Consider the following 12,234-nt stretch of genomic DNA (forward strand, 5'->3'; position numbering starts at 1 on the left):
AATGTCATAGGTTTTGAGCAAACAGAGAACGCTGGTGAAACTCATTTGGTGAACAGCATTAATGTTCCAAGTCTGTCTGTGACCCCTCTTTATTTCTGATGCTGCCAGACCTGCTGAGATTCTCCATGTTTTCTGTGTTTGTTTCAGATTTCCAGCATCTGCAGTATTTAGCCTTCATACTTAGGTTTTGAGGATGTGGAATTGAGGGAGGCTGTGGAAAACAAAAGGAAAGTCTGTGATTGGGTAGACAGAAGGAGAGATGAAATGACAAATGTTTTCATAGTACAAAAGCTAAAAGGAATGATTATGGGTACAGAAAAGAAACAAAAGTTGTGTCCAGATGAGGAGTAGATGACCAAACATCACCTGACTGAGTGCAAAGTGAATGTATAAAAATAAAATGAACGAGGAGTGATAGAGAATGCATAGATCCACTTCTGGCCACACTACTGAACACAAAGTAAATAGAAGTTAGAAGTGCTTCATTGTGTCTTTCAAACAAACAATACTGTATTCATTTTTCTCATACTTAGCCTATTTCAATACCTTTGGGTATTCAGACCTGATCACTTGTGGTTTTGCTTTGGCTCAATGCTTACCACATTGTGGCATTTTGAAAGGAGACAAGTAGTCATTACTCATTCTCTTTTTTAAAGAAAAAGTATCTCAGAAGCAATGGATGGAGTCTCCAACTCCCTAGAAGTGCTGGGAAAGGTGGAAGCAAGGATAAATAACTAGACAGGTTGACACTGAAGCGATACCTATCTTTTCCTGCCACCGCCGCAATTAGGTTCTGAGCAGACAAGTCTGTGGTAAACCTTCCTGACCTTAATTATGGCTCCAAAGTGGGTAATTAACGAGCTCTTTGAGGGATTCCAGCAAGCGCCAGCCTAGGCAGCTACCTTCCCAGCAGACAAGAGAAATGGCTGCCTTCCCAGCTGGGAAAATGGGACAGTCTGCCTTCTATGTTGTTAGGTTGGGGTTGGTCTCCATTTTCCCTAGTCTCAGGCAATCTGGTGCATGGAAAGGAGGAAGGGCAGCCATTGAAAGCCACCCCTCGGCCCTTGCAACTGCCAGTCCTGACCTAAACTAGCCCATCTCCCATTCTTGCATTTCCTTTGGCACTGTGACATGGGCAGCATAGTGGCTCAGTGGTTAGTACTACTGTCTCAGGGACGCAGGTTCAATTCCTGCCTCAGGCAACTGCGTATTCTCCCTGTGTGCGTGGGTTTCCTCTGGGTGCTGTGGTTTCCTGCTGCAGTCAAATGATGTGCTGGTTAGGTGTACTGGCCATGGGAAATTGCCCATAGTGTCCAGGCATGTGGTGGTTTTAGAGATAGAGGTGAATGGTTTGAGTGGGTCTGTGTGGGATACTCTTCAGAGATGCAGTACAGACTCAACGGGCTCTTTGGCCTCTTTCTCCGCTGTAGGGAATCGACAGTTCTGCCCTGTTAAAAAAAATCACTTGGCTTTTTGCTTTATAGTGGCCATTCAGCCTGGGCTCTGGATTGATCATTAATGCACAAACAATGGCTTCCAGTCTTGGATGTACCAGCACCATTGAACGCAATGGGACCTGCCGCCTGTAAGACCTAATCAATCAAAATCCCTGCCAGCCGACTCCTCAGTGGCTATTTGGCACTTACCCTGCAGAAAGGAGTGGTCTCCTACCTATAAACATAGATGCCTCGAAGACACCGAACTCTCAGCCTTAAAAATCAGAGCGTTAAATTGGGGAGGCAATGGTATAGCAGTATTATTGCTAGACGGTTAATCCAGAGACTCCAATAACATTCTGGGGACCCCGGTTCAAATCCCACATCGGCAGATGGTAGAGTTTGAATTCAACAAAATATCTGGAATTAAGAATCTAATGGTGACCAAGAGTCCATTATAAGAAAAGCCCATCTGGTTCACTAATGCCCTTTATGGAGAGAAACTGCCATCCTTACCTGGTCTGGTCTACATGTGACCCCAGACCACAGCAATGTGGTTGACCCCAAACTGCCCTCTGGACAATTAGCAATGGGCAATAAATGCTGCCCAGCTAGTGAAGCCCTCATCCCATTAATGAATATAAAAAAAGTTATCTCAGTGCTTAAAAATCAATTGGATTTGCATTTTTATCTGCTTTCTAACGTCTTCGATGTGTGGTTAAACAATTCACAAGCAATGAGTAACTTTTGAAATGCAGTTGTTGTCGGTTCCAGATCATATCCAACATTCCTCCCTGAGCCAACACTGGCAGAACAGATTCTATGATCTTTTGCAAAGCTTAGCATTGAATAAATCACCATGCTCTGTGAATTGAGATAATAATGTTTTCAGAACTTTTGAGCTTTAAAGCTATTTTAAATTATTAAAGAGGTACCTAGCTGGTTGGGCTTGTGTCCAATTAGTATTAACAGTAATTTCACTGATTAAAATGGGGACAGATGGGGGCTGTGAGATTTGATGTTAGCACGCAGTGCCTCCTCCCCAGAACAGGCACAGAAGTAGTGTTGAAATTTGAAGTCAGCCTGAGAATATAGGATTAAGGGTCACTTGCCAGCATCAGATTCTGTTATTTCAGTAAACTATCAGCCGATACAGTTTAATTTCCCAGTAAAGGAAGTTTGACAAGTCTGAGACTGTGGCCAGAATACACACGCAGCCAAAAAGAAAGTGAAGATTTGGACAGTATCCAGCAGCTGCATTTAAAATCAAAGGGTCGGTTTACCATTTAAATGAATGGGAAATGGAGGTTTGAGCGTTTTGACCATTAAGCCAGATTTGTGACCTGTCACCCTCAACACATTTGTTAATATCAGGAGTGATAGGAAAACAAATCAGATTAGAATTGTAGAATCCCTACAAGTGGGGAAAGAGGCCATTCTTCCCATCGAGTCCACACTGACCTTTCCACCTAGCCCCAGATCCCTATAATTACCATTGCTAATCCAAATAGCCTGCACATTTTTGGACGGTGAGAGGAAACCGGAGCACCCGGAGGAAACCCACGCAGACACAGGGAGAGTGTGCAAACTCTGCACAGACAGTCACCCAAGAGTGGAATCGAACCCGGGTCCCTGGGTGCTGTGAGGCAGTAGTGCTGACCACTAAGCCATCGTGCCGCCCACAAATTGAGATAGCTATACCTATCAATACAACTTCTGTCTGGGCATTTCGATACATTAATCGCCTTGTTGTTAAAGGGACATGGTCATACAAGTTGAGTTTTAGCATCATTTTGATCTGCTTTAAGTATGAGAGACACTGGGCAGGGTAACTGGTGATGCAGCGAGACCTCACATGAGACCCCCCCCACCCACCCCTGGCTTGACCACGTGTGCTGAAAAATACATTGAGTAGTGCAGTTCTTTGGCTGGAGTTTATTTATAATTTCTCTTCACTGAATACCATAATCTATCGTCTGATTAAAGTACCGTTGCTTTGTAACTATTACCGTCTGGGTGATGTATGCAGAGTTAAGAGTTGGCAGTCTGGAATTGAATTGTCAGTTATGCATTGATTTTAGCACAGTGCATGCATAATGCTGTGAACCTCTCAGCTCTCCTTTAACATTTGGGATCAGCGGTTATTGGTCTCCTTTTGACTAATATTGAACATAACAAGTTAATAGGTGCCATCCAGATGTTACTAAAATGCAGCTTCAGTCTGCACTGGCATGAAACTGCATCTGCTGTGAATTTTGAAACCAAAATTTCCTGTTTGAAGGGGTTTCATGTGTCCGATTATGAATACACACTGAACCAGTTCAAAGCTTTGCTCCAACATTATACTACCATTAATGAATTTTTGTTGACCTGACTTGTTATATAAAGGTGCTTGTATTCTTCATTTTAATATTAAAGCCCAAGTGATTTATGGCAATCAAGTAGTGGAAAATCAGATATTTTAAATACATGAAAATCTCAAAAACAAGAAAAATTATGATAAAGAGAAAAGAAACAGTGACACGAAGGTAAAATAATTAAAAAGCAAGGAAGAATCAATGCACTAAAAAGGCAAATGGAGAAACCAGTGAAACTTTGGGCAGTGGTGAATATGTGTTATAGTTCAAGGAACAATTTATACAGAAAGATGGCTAGAAAGGAGCCGGATTGGGAAATGAAGTCTCCTCAATCACTGTAGAAAACAAGTGTGAGAAATGGGAGCAATTTGTGCCACTTGTAGGCCCGAAACGTCAGCTTTTGTGCTCCTAAGATGCTGCTTGGCCTGCTGTGTTCATCCAGCGCCACACTTTGTTATCTGTGCCACTTGTCTCCTGGTTTCCAGCTTTATTTTCCAAAATGACAGGAAATGGAATAATACCCGATTTCCACACTTTAACAAGAACTGGAAAATGTTTCCTCTATTTCCCTTTATAAGGTGTGACTATATCATTTTTACAAATTGTTTCAGGGTTTTGAGATTGAGGATTAGTGGGCGCAATGCCTTATTTGCATGGGATTGGCAGGGTGATGTGCCCTTTGAATCAGTACCCAGTGTCCATGTGCCAAGCAACTGGGGCTTCTGCTTGACCATGGAGGAACAGAGGCAGAGATCACCCAGATCCTCTGAGCCATCTGTTATAGATACCATACAGATTTATAAATGACTTTCTTTCTGGTGAAGGTCATAGCCAATTGTTGCATTCATAGTGCTCACAGAGGCTGGCTTATCTGAGACCATTGATGCTGGGTCTGCCTGACGTGCAGTAATAGGGAATATTGGTTTAGGGGATCTCTGCCCCTGATTGTAAGATGGAAATTCTGACCTCCACAATCTGTTACAGAAATGAGGGAGTTTCATTACAATGGGTGCCTGACTGATCTCTCACTGGTATTCTGGGAGACCAGCCATGGGATAATTACAGTCTTCATCTCAAGTTTGTCACCCTTGCAAACTAGCTCAAATTATTCCACATTAACTGCAAAAAAACGGTGCATAAAATATAAGGAATGATGAGCACCATTGACACTCCTGCCGTGACTTGCGCATAACTCACTGCAGAGGGTGAAGTTTTATTTTGAAAGTTTGATTTTGTTTTCTAAATTAGGTTATTTCTTCCTAATCATGGGCTCTAGCACATTCCCAATGGCAGAGGTTAGGCCTATAGATGTCCCTGGAAGAGGCTTCGCAGTGAGGCTAAAATAGTATCAGAGATAATGGGAACTGCAGATGCTGGAGAATTCCAAGATAATAAAATGTGAGGCTGGATGAACACAGCAGGCCAAGCAGCATCTCAGGAGCACAAAAGCTGACGTTTCGGGCCTAGACCCTTCATCAGAGAGGGGGATGGGGAGAGGGAACTGGAATAAATAGGGAGAGAGGGGAAGGCGGACTGAAGATGGAGACTAAAGAAGATAGGTGGAGAGAGTATAGGTGGGGAGGTAGGGAGGGGATACGTCAGTCCAGGGAAGACGGACAGGTCAAGGAGGTGGGATGAGGTTAGTAGGTAGATGGGGGTGCGGCTTGGGGTGGGAGGAAGGGATGGGTGAGAGGAAGAACCGGTTAGGAAGGCAGAGACAGGTTGGACTGGTTTTGGAATGCAATGGATGGAGGGGAAGAGCTGGGCTGGTTGTGTGGTGCAGTGGGGGGAGGGGGCGAACTGGGCTGGTTTAGGGATGCAGTTGGGGAAGGGGAGATTTTGACATCATCCTCCTCCGACACTTCCGCCATTTACAATCCGACCCCACCACCCAAGACATTTTTCCATCCCCACCCCTGTCTGCTTTCCGGAGAGACCACTCTCTCCGTGACTCCCTTGTTCGCTCCACACTGCCCTCCAACCCCACCACACCCAGCACCTTCCCCTGCAACCGCAGGAAATGCTACACTTGCCCCCACACCTCCTCCCTCACCCCTATCCCAAGCCCCAAGATGACATTCCACATTAAGCAGAGGTTCACCTGCACATCTGCCAATGTGGTATACTGCATCCACTGTACCCGGTGCGGCTACCTCTACATTGGGGAAACTAAGCGGAGGCTTGGCGACCGTTTTGCAGAACACCTCCATTCAGTTCGCAACAAACAACTGCACCTCCCAGTCGCAAACCATTTCCACTCCCCCTCCCATTCTTTAGATGACATGTCCATCATGGGCCTCCTGCAGTGCCACAATGATGCCACCCGAAGGTTGCAGCAACAGCAACTCATATTCCGCCTGGGAACCCTGCAGCCTAATGGTATCAATGTGGACTTCACCAGCTTCAAAATCTCCCCTTCCCCAACTGCATCCCTAAACCAGCCCAGTTCGCCCCCTCCCCCCACTGCACCACACAACCAGCCCAGCTCTTCCCCTCCACCCACTGCATCCCAAAACCAGTCCAACCCGTCTCTGCCTCCCTAACCGGTTCTTCCTCTCACCCATCCCTTCCTCCCACCCCAAGCCGCACCCCCGTCTACCTACTAACCTCATCCCACCTCCTTGACCTGTCCGTCTTCCCTGGACTGACCTATCCCCTCCCTACCTCCCCACCTATACTCTCTCCACCTATCTTCTTTACTCTTCATCTTCGGTCCGCCTTCCCCTCTCTCCCTATTTATTCCAGTTCCCTCACCCCATCCCCCTCTCTGATGAAGGGTCTAGGCCCGAAACGTCAGCTTTTGTGCTCCTGAGATGCTGCTTGGCCTGCTGTGTTCATCCAGCCTCACATTTTATTATCTTAGGCCTATAGATTCCTGCTTTCTGTCTTCCTCCCTTGAACAGGTGCATCACATTGTCGTGTTTCCAATCTGCTGGAACGCTCCAGAATTGACAGCGTTTTGGAATATTTCGAGCAATGCCTCCACTACCTCTGAAGCTACTTTCTTTAAAACCCTGGGATTTGGGTGAACAGATCCTGGAAATTTGCTTGCCTTCACTCTCTTTAGTTTGTCAAATAGTTTGTTTGTTTGTTTCAAATAATTAGTTTGTCCCTCGTGTAAGAGACTCTTACTTTAACTTTCATCTGATCAGATCCTTGCTTATCCATTGCCTTTGGAATTTTTATACTGTCCTCCACTGCGAAGGCCGATGCAAAGCATTTATTTGCCATTTCCCTGTTCCCCATTATTAATTTTCCAGTCTCTAATGGACTCTACAAATTCATCTTCCATGTTATCCATTTGGGTGGCAAAGTGATTCAGTGGTTAGCACTGCTGCCTCACAGCGCCAGGGACCTGGGTTCAATCCCACCCTGCGGAGTTTGCACATTCTGCCTGTGTCTGCGTGGGTTTCCTCTGGGTGCTCCAGTTTCCTCCCACAGTCCAACAATGTGCAGGTTAGGTGGCCATGCTAAATTGCCTGTAGTGCCCTGGAATGTAGAAATTCCAGGTTACACAGATAGGGTAGGGAGTCTGGGTCTGGGTGAGGTGCTCACCAGAGGGTCAGTGTGGACTCAGTGGGTAAATGGCTGGATTGCACACTGTAGGGATTCTATGATACCCTTGCCCACATGATTTGTCCCGTCAAAATCCTGATTAAAATCACCCATGACAATTGTAGTGCCTTCTTATGCAATTGTTCTTTATCCTGCAGTGAGGCAACTCTTTGGGAGCCTACAGACAATTCCCATCCCGGACATTTTTCCCGTACTATCTCTTATTTCCACCCAAACTGATTCCGCATTGTGATCTATTATACCTATATCACTACTCATCACTGCATAAATACTGTATTCTATTAATAACACCACCTCAATTTCCTTGTGGCTTATTCTGCTAGAAAGTCAAATACCTTTGAAAATTGAGTTCCCAGACTTTCTCATCCTTCAACCACATTTCTATAATAGCTATTAAGTCACATTACTTTATTGCCATTTGAGTCTTTAACTCATCTGTCTTGTTACAGATGCTGCGTCTGATGTTTTCCATTATCCATATTTATCCTATTTCTCTCACCATTTTCTTTTACAGATCAGATGATGTCAAGAAAAGTGTGTGCCAGATTGTAATTGGGCAGGTAAGAAAGATCAGTTTGGATCCCAGAAAAGGGAAGAATCCCGAGATACAAGTAGCAGAATGTCCGAGCCGGACTTAATTTCCCTTGGTATAGTCATGTATCCACATTTAACTTGGAAGAAATCCAGAGATGACCTGAACTGCATTGCTTGATATTTACTTCTGTCCCAAAATAAACTTTGATGAGAGGAATAAACTGATTATGAATCAAAAAGCAAATATTTTGCTTAACGTTGGCTCAGACCAAAATGGTTTCTCATTGCAGTGGAACAATTTTAAAAAATTTTCTTGTGTCAGTTTAGTTACGAGATGTCCCACAATACTCATGAGCAACAGTGTGGGTATAGTAGATTATTATTCATGTTATTTTTAATACAATAATAAACAATAATGAATAAACCCACACAGAGAATTTGTTATAACAAGGTGTAGAGCTGGATGAATACAGCAGGCTAAGCAGCATCAGAGGAGCAGGAAAGCTGACATTTTGGGCCTAAACCCTTCTTCAGAAATGGGGGAGGGAAAGGGGGTTCTGAGATAAATAGGGAAGGGGGGGTTGGTGTAGCACTTCCTGCGGTTGCAGGGAAAAGTGCCAGGTGTGGAGGGGTGGGAGGGGAGTGTTGAGCAGACAAGGGAGTCACGGAGAGAGTGGTCCCTCCGGAAAGCAGAAGAAGGGTCTAGGCCCGAAGCGTCAGCTTTCCTGCTCCTCTGTTGCTGCTTGGCCTGCTGTGTTCATCCAGCTGTACACCTTGTCATCTCAGATTCTCCAGAATCTGCAGTTCCTGCTATCTCAGAGGGTTTGTTAGTTGTTATTAACAGAGTCACAACTTTGAAAACTTGCTTCACAATCTGAAAATTTAAGTAGATACTTCATCTCAAAGCTCAAATACAGAACATTTTTACACTTGTCAAAATAATAGAGCTCTCGGTATGCTAATGGCGAGAATATCTCCAGTTGATTAAAAAGAATTGTTTTGCTGTATGTTTTTCGCTTGTCCTGGTCTAGAAATGGATACTTGCTTATCCATACATCCATTCATTCAGACCTCAGTGTAAAACTGGTACAAATAGCTAAACTAACACAAACCTCTCTGCAGGCTTTGAATGGTGCTGTTTAGCCTACACTTTCTGACAGAATACTGTGGGGCAGCCAGAAGGCTGTGTCGCTGCATCATTTCCCTTATCAATATCTTTTGATTACACTTGGGCAGAGTTTTGAATATTTCAGAGCTGTCTGTGCCTGTAGAGCAGCAAATAATGGCACTGAGTGGAAGGCAGAAAATGCAACTTCACTCCTTCGGGGTCTTTGTGGGGGCGGGGGTGCTAACTAAATGCAGGACGGACAGACTCCTTTATGTGGGTGCCACCAAATAACTAGAGTTATGACTTGTAGCACCTGGAGGGCGATATCTGCTAAAAATGTCAAGCAGTCCAAATAAACCGTGAGGTCAGGGATTATTTGCAGGGCACACCTGTGGCTTTTTACTGCCAAGTGTTGTTTAGTAAAGTCGCCCGAAGGTTAGAAATTATGACCTCTGCATCAGATCAATGCCCTTTTCCTTCCCGTATTATTTGTCGAGTGCAACTAAGCCTCGGAGTAACACCAAAGTGTGCTCAACAAGAATGAGTGGGATGTAAATTTCATATACCATTACTGGCACATCTACTGTAGCATTTCTCATGGTAAATGACAGCATGCAGTGGTTGGTAAGGATGTGCCCATTGTGTGAGTTACCTGCAAGGCTTCATGTGTGTTACAGTGAGGTAATATCTAATTAATTTAAGTAAAGACTGAATGAGTTCATTCGGAGGTCAGTCAAGAGGCTGGAGACATTCTGCTAATATTTTATCTTCTTGACATGCTTCTGTGATCTTTAATTTCACGAGTGCCATGGAAATTTGAGGCTCAACCCAGAACCCCAAGAGCTTGCTAAATGTTACTCACCAACGAAATTTCCCTTCCATCTGAACTGATGAGAAAGGATCACATTTGCACGCTGTACTGCAGGATGAAAATTCAACTTCCTTTTCAAGTTGAAAGTGGTGGAATGAAATCTGAAATGTCAAGCAGTAAGATTCCACGCGCGTGCTTGGAGCCTGGTTCTATAAAAGTGAATGTGGCTTCTTACTCACACGCTCACTGCTTCTTGAACAGACTACAAATGAAGGAGAAATTCTCCCCATGTTATTCACACTTTGGCATGTGCACAACAAAACCACGCAGTTAATTACATTTTTAAGTGAATCGTTCCAATGAGGGTAGCTTCCAGGCCTGGAGGCAGCAAGTGAAGTTACGGAGGTGGATAGTGGCAGATCTGAACTCCAACACTTTCTTGCCCTTAAATTCTAGATCTTTTTTCTAAACTTTCCTCTCATACTTTCCACTCTGAGCACCATATTTAAAGACCATCTGTCTGGAGATGTCCTTCACTGTTCTTGGGGACTGCTGTAGCCACATAGGACAAAGGGAAGTTGACATCCCGATGTGCTGACAGGAAGCTGGAGCACCTGGTGGATCGGGTGGTGCAGAGGAGGACTGTCCTTGTCCACCAGAGCTTGCAGATGATACCAGATCCTATCATCCTACTCCCAGGCTGCCACCCATGCCAGTGTGAGAACCACCGCAGGAACATGGGTGACCTCCTGTGCCACAAGGGTAAGTGCTATCATCTTCACTGTGCTACCTCACGCGCTGTCTCGGATACTGCACCCACCTCCCAACTACGACTCCTGGTTTTCCACTCTGGCAAGTGCATGCAACTATCTTCCCTCACCCACCCGTCCTCCCGCCCTGCAAACTCTGCAAAGTCTCTGTGCTGTCTACTCACTCACTTGGGACACACTCTCTGCTTTCCCCCACTTCCACCAGCACTAACAGCTGGACTCTACCCACATTCATTCCACTCGATCTGTCCCTTTGCCTCATCCCAGGAGAAAATAGCTCTCAGAAGGGTGAAGAGAGCCAAGATGGATGGTGGGGTATTTGACCTTTGACCCCTCACCCCCCACGAGGAGAGGATCTTGACCTTGGCCAGAGAGAACTGTGGCTATTCCCATGCTGATGCCAAAATGCTTATGTCCCAAGGACAAAATATTGCCAATCGCTGTGCTACTCTCATATTACTGCCACTGTGGATATACCTGAACCTTCCCCACACATTCTGTCCTCCGTCTCCTCTAGGTACCAGTGATATCTACGCAGCCTCAGCATCCTCACTGCCATGTCTTCCCAGCTGGTTGAGGAAGGAATGCTCTGGTTTGCCAGCACTCAGAGGGCTACTAGAGCACCTGCTCACCTGGCAGGAGGGGATCCTGGGATGGCATCAGAGACATTGGGCAAGACTGGGCGGGCAGGTTAGAAGATTGCATCAGTGCTGTTTGCACTGTGAGCCTCTGGCATGGGAACATCTGGCTGTCTCCTTGGACAGGTTGGCAGCTGCCATGAAGAGCCAGACCAAGCACCCTCAGGGACTGCTGGAGAGGGGCACACAGGATGGACCACCAGGAGCTCTTCCATTACCCCAGCCACTGGTACTCAGCACCAGCTGGCAAAGCCACACAGCCGGTAAGGGACCTTCACCTCACTCGCTACCTCACAAGAAGACAGGGAAGCTGCCAGCCGGAGGAGGAACCACACACGGGGCACCCAGAGGTCTCCTCTCAGGAGACTCCAGTGGGAGATGGGCTTTCCATCCCCCTCCCCCTGGCCCCGGCTCGGTGGTGTGGGAGTTCAAGCCAAGCAGGATGCACCTGCACTCAGCCTGTTGGGCGCACTTGAGATGCTGGAGTTACACAACCAAACGCCCAGGCCAATGGACTCCACTATAGGCACCTGCTCACCTGGCAGGAGAGGACCCTAGAGTGGCAGTCGTTCAGAAATTCAATGAGACACAGACACAATAGCAGCAGGCCGAGTTGCCAGGGACATTGGGCAAAACTGGATTGACAGATTGGAAGATCGCATCAGTGCTGTTTGCACCATGAGCCTCTGGCATGCGAGCACCTGGCTGTCTCCTTGGACAGGTTGTCAGCCCCAGCTATGGGACCTGGCACCGCATTGAGACCGGGTGGGAGGGACAGGAAGAAGAATATCTTTTCTCAGGGAACACTGGATTACACGGGCAAAGCTTTACAGTCAATTCATTCTCATATTTATGCATACATTTCACTTTTCATCATCAGGGAGCCGCCCATAGCACCACACCATGTTTCCTGGTCCGAGGTGTAAAGTGAGCAGCTCCTGCACCATGTGTTCACAGTAGGACCTTGGAAGGTGCTTGTTACTTTATCAGCTGGGGATAATCTT

At 45.9% G+C, this 12,234-nt stretch overlaps 1 protein-coding gene across 3 annotated transcripts in view; it reads left to right on the forward strand.

Moving 5' to 3' along the window:
- sema6dl (sema domain, transmembrane domain (TM), and cytoplasmic domain, (semaphorin) 6D, like) overlaps positions 1-12,234 on the forward strand; it is a 319,189-nt gene that overhangs the window by 130,093 nt on the left and 176,862 nt on the right. For all 3 annotated transcript variants that reach the window (XM_059639301.1, XM_048562581.2, XM_048562582.2), the window contains exon 3: positions 7,884-7,929. The gene's annotated coding sequence lies outside the window, so the exon portion shown is untranslated. The remainder of the gene's footprint in view (positions 1-7,883; positions 7,930-12,234) is intronic.

This window comes from Stegostoma tigrinum, chromosome 33, assembly GCF_030684315.1.
Source record: "Stegostoma tigrinum isolate sSteTig4 chromosome 33, sSteTig4.hap1, whole genome shotgun sequence".
Classification (NCBI taxonomy): domain Eukaryota; kingdom Metazoa; phylum Chordata; class Chondrichthyes; order Orectolobiformes; family Stegostomatidae; genus Stegostoma; species Stegostoma tigrinum.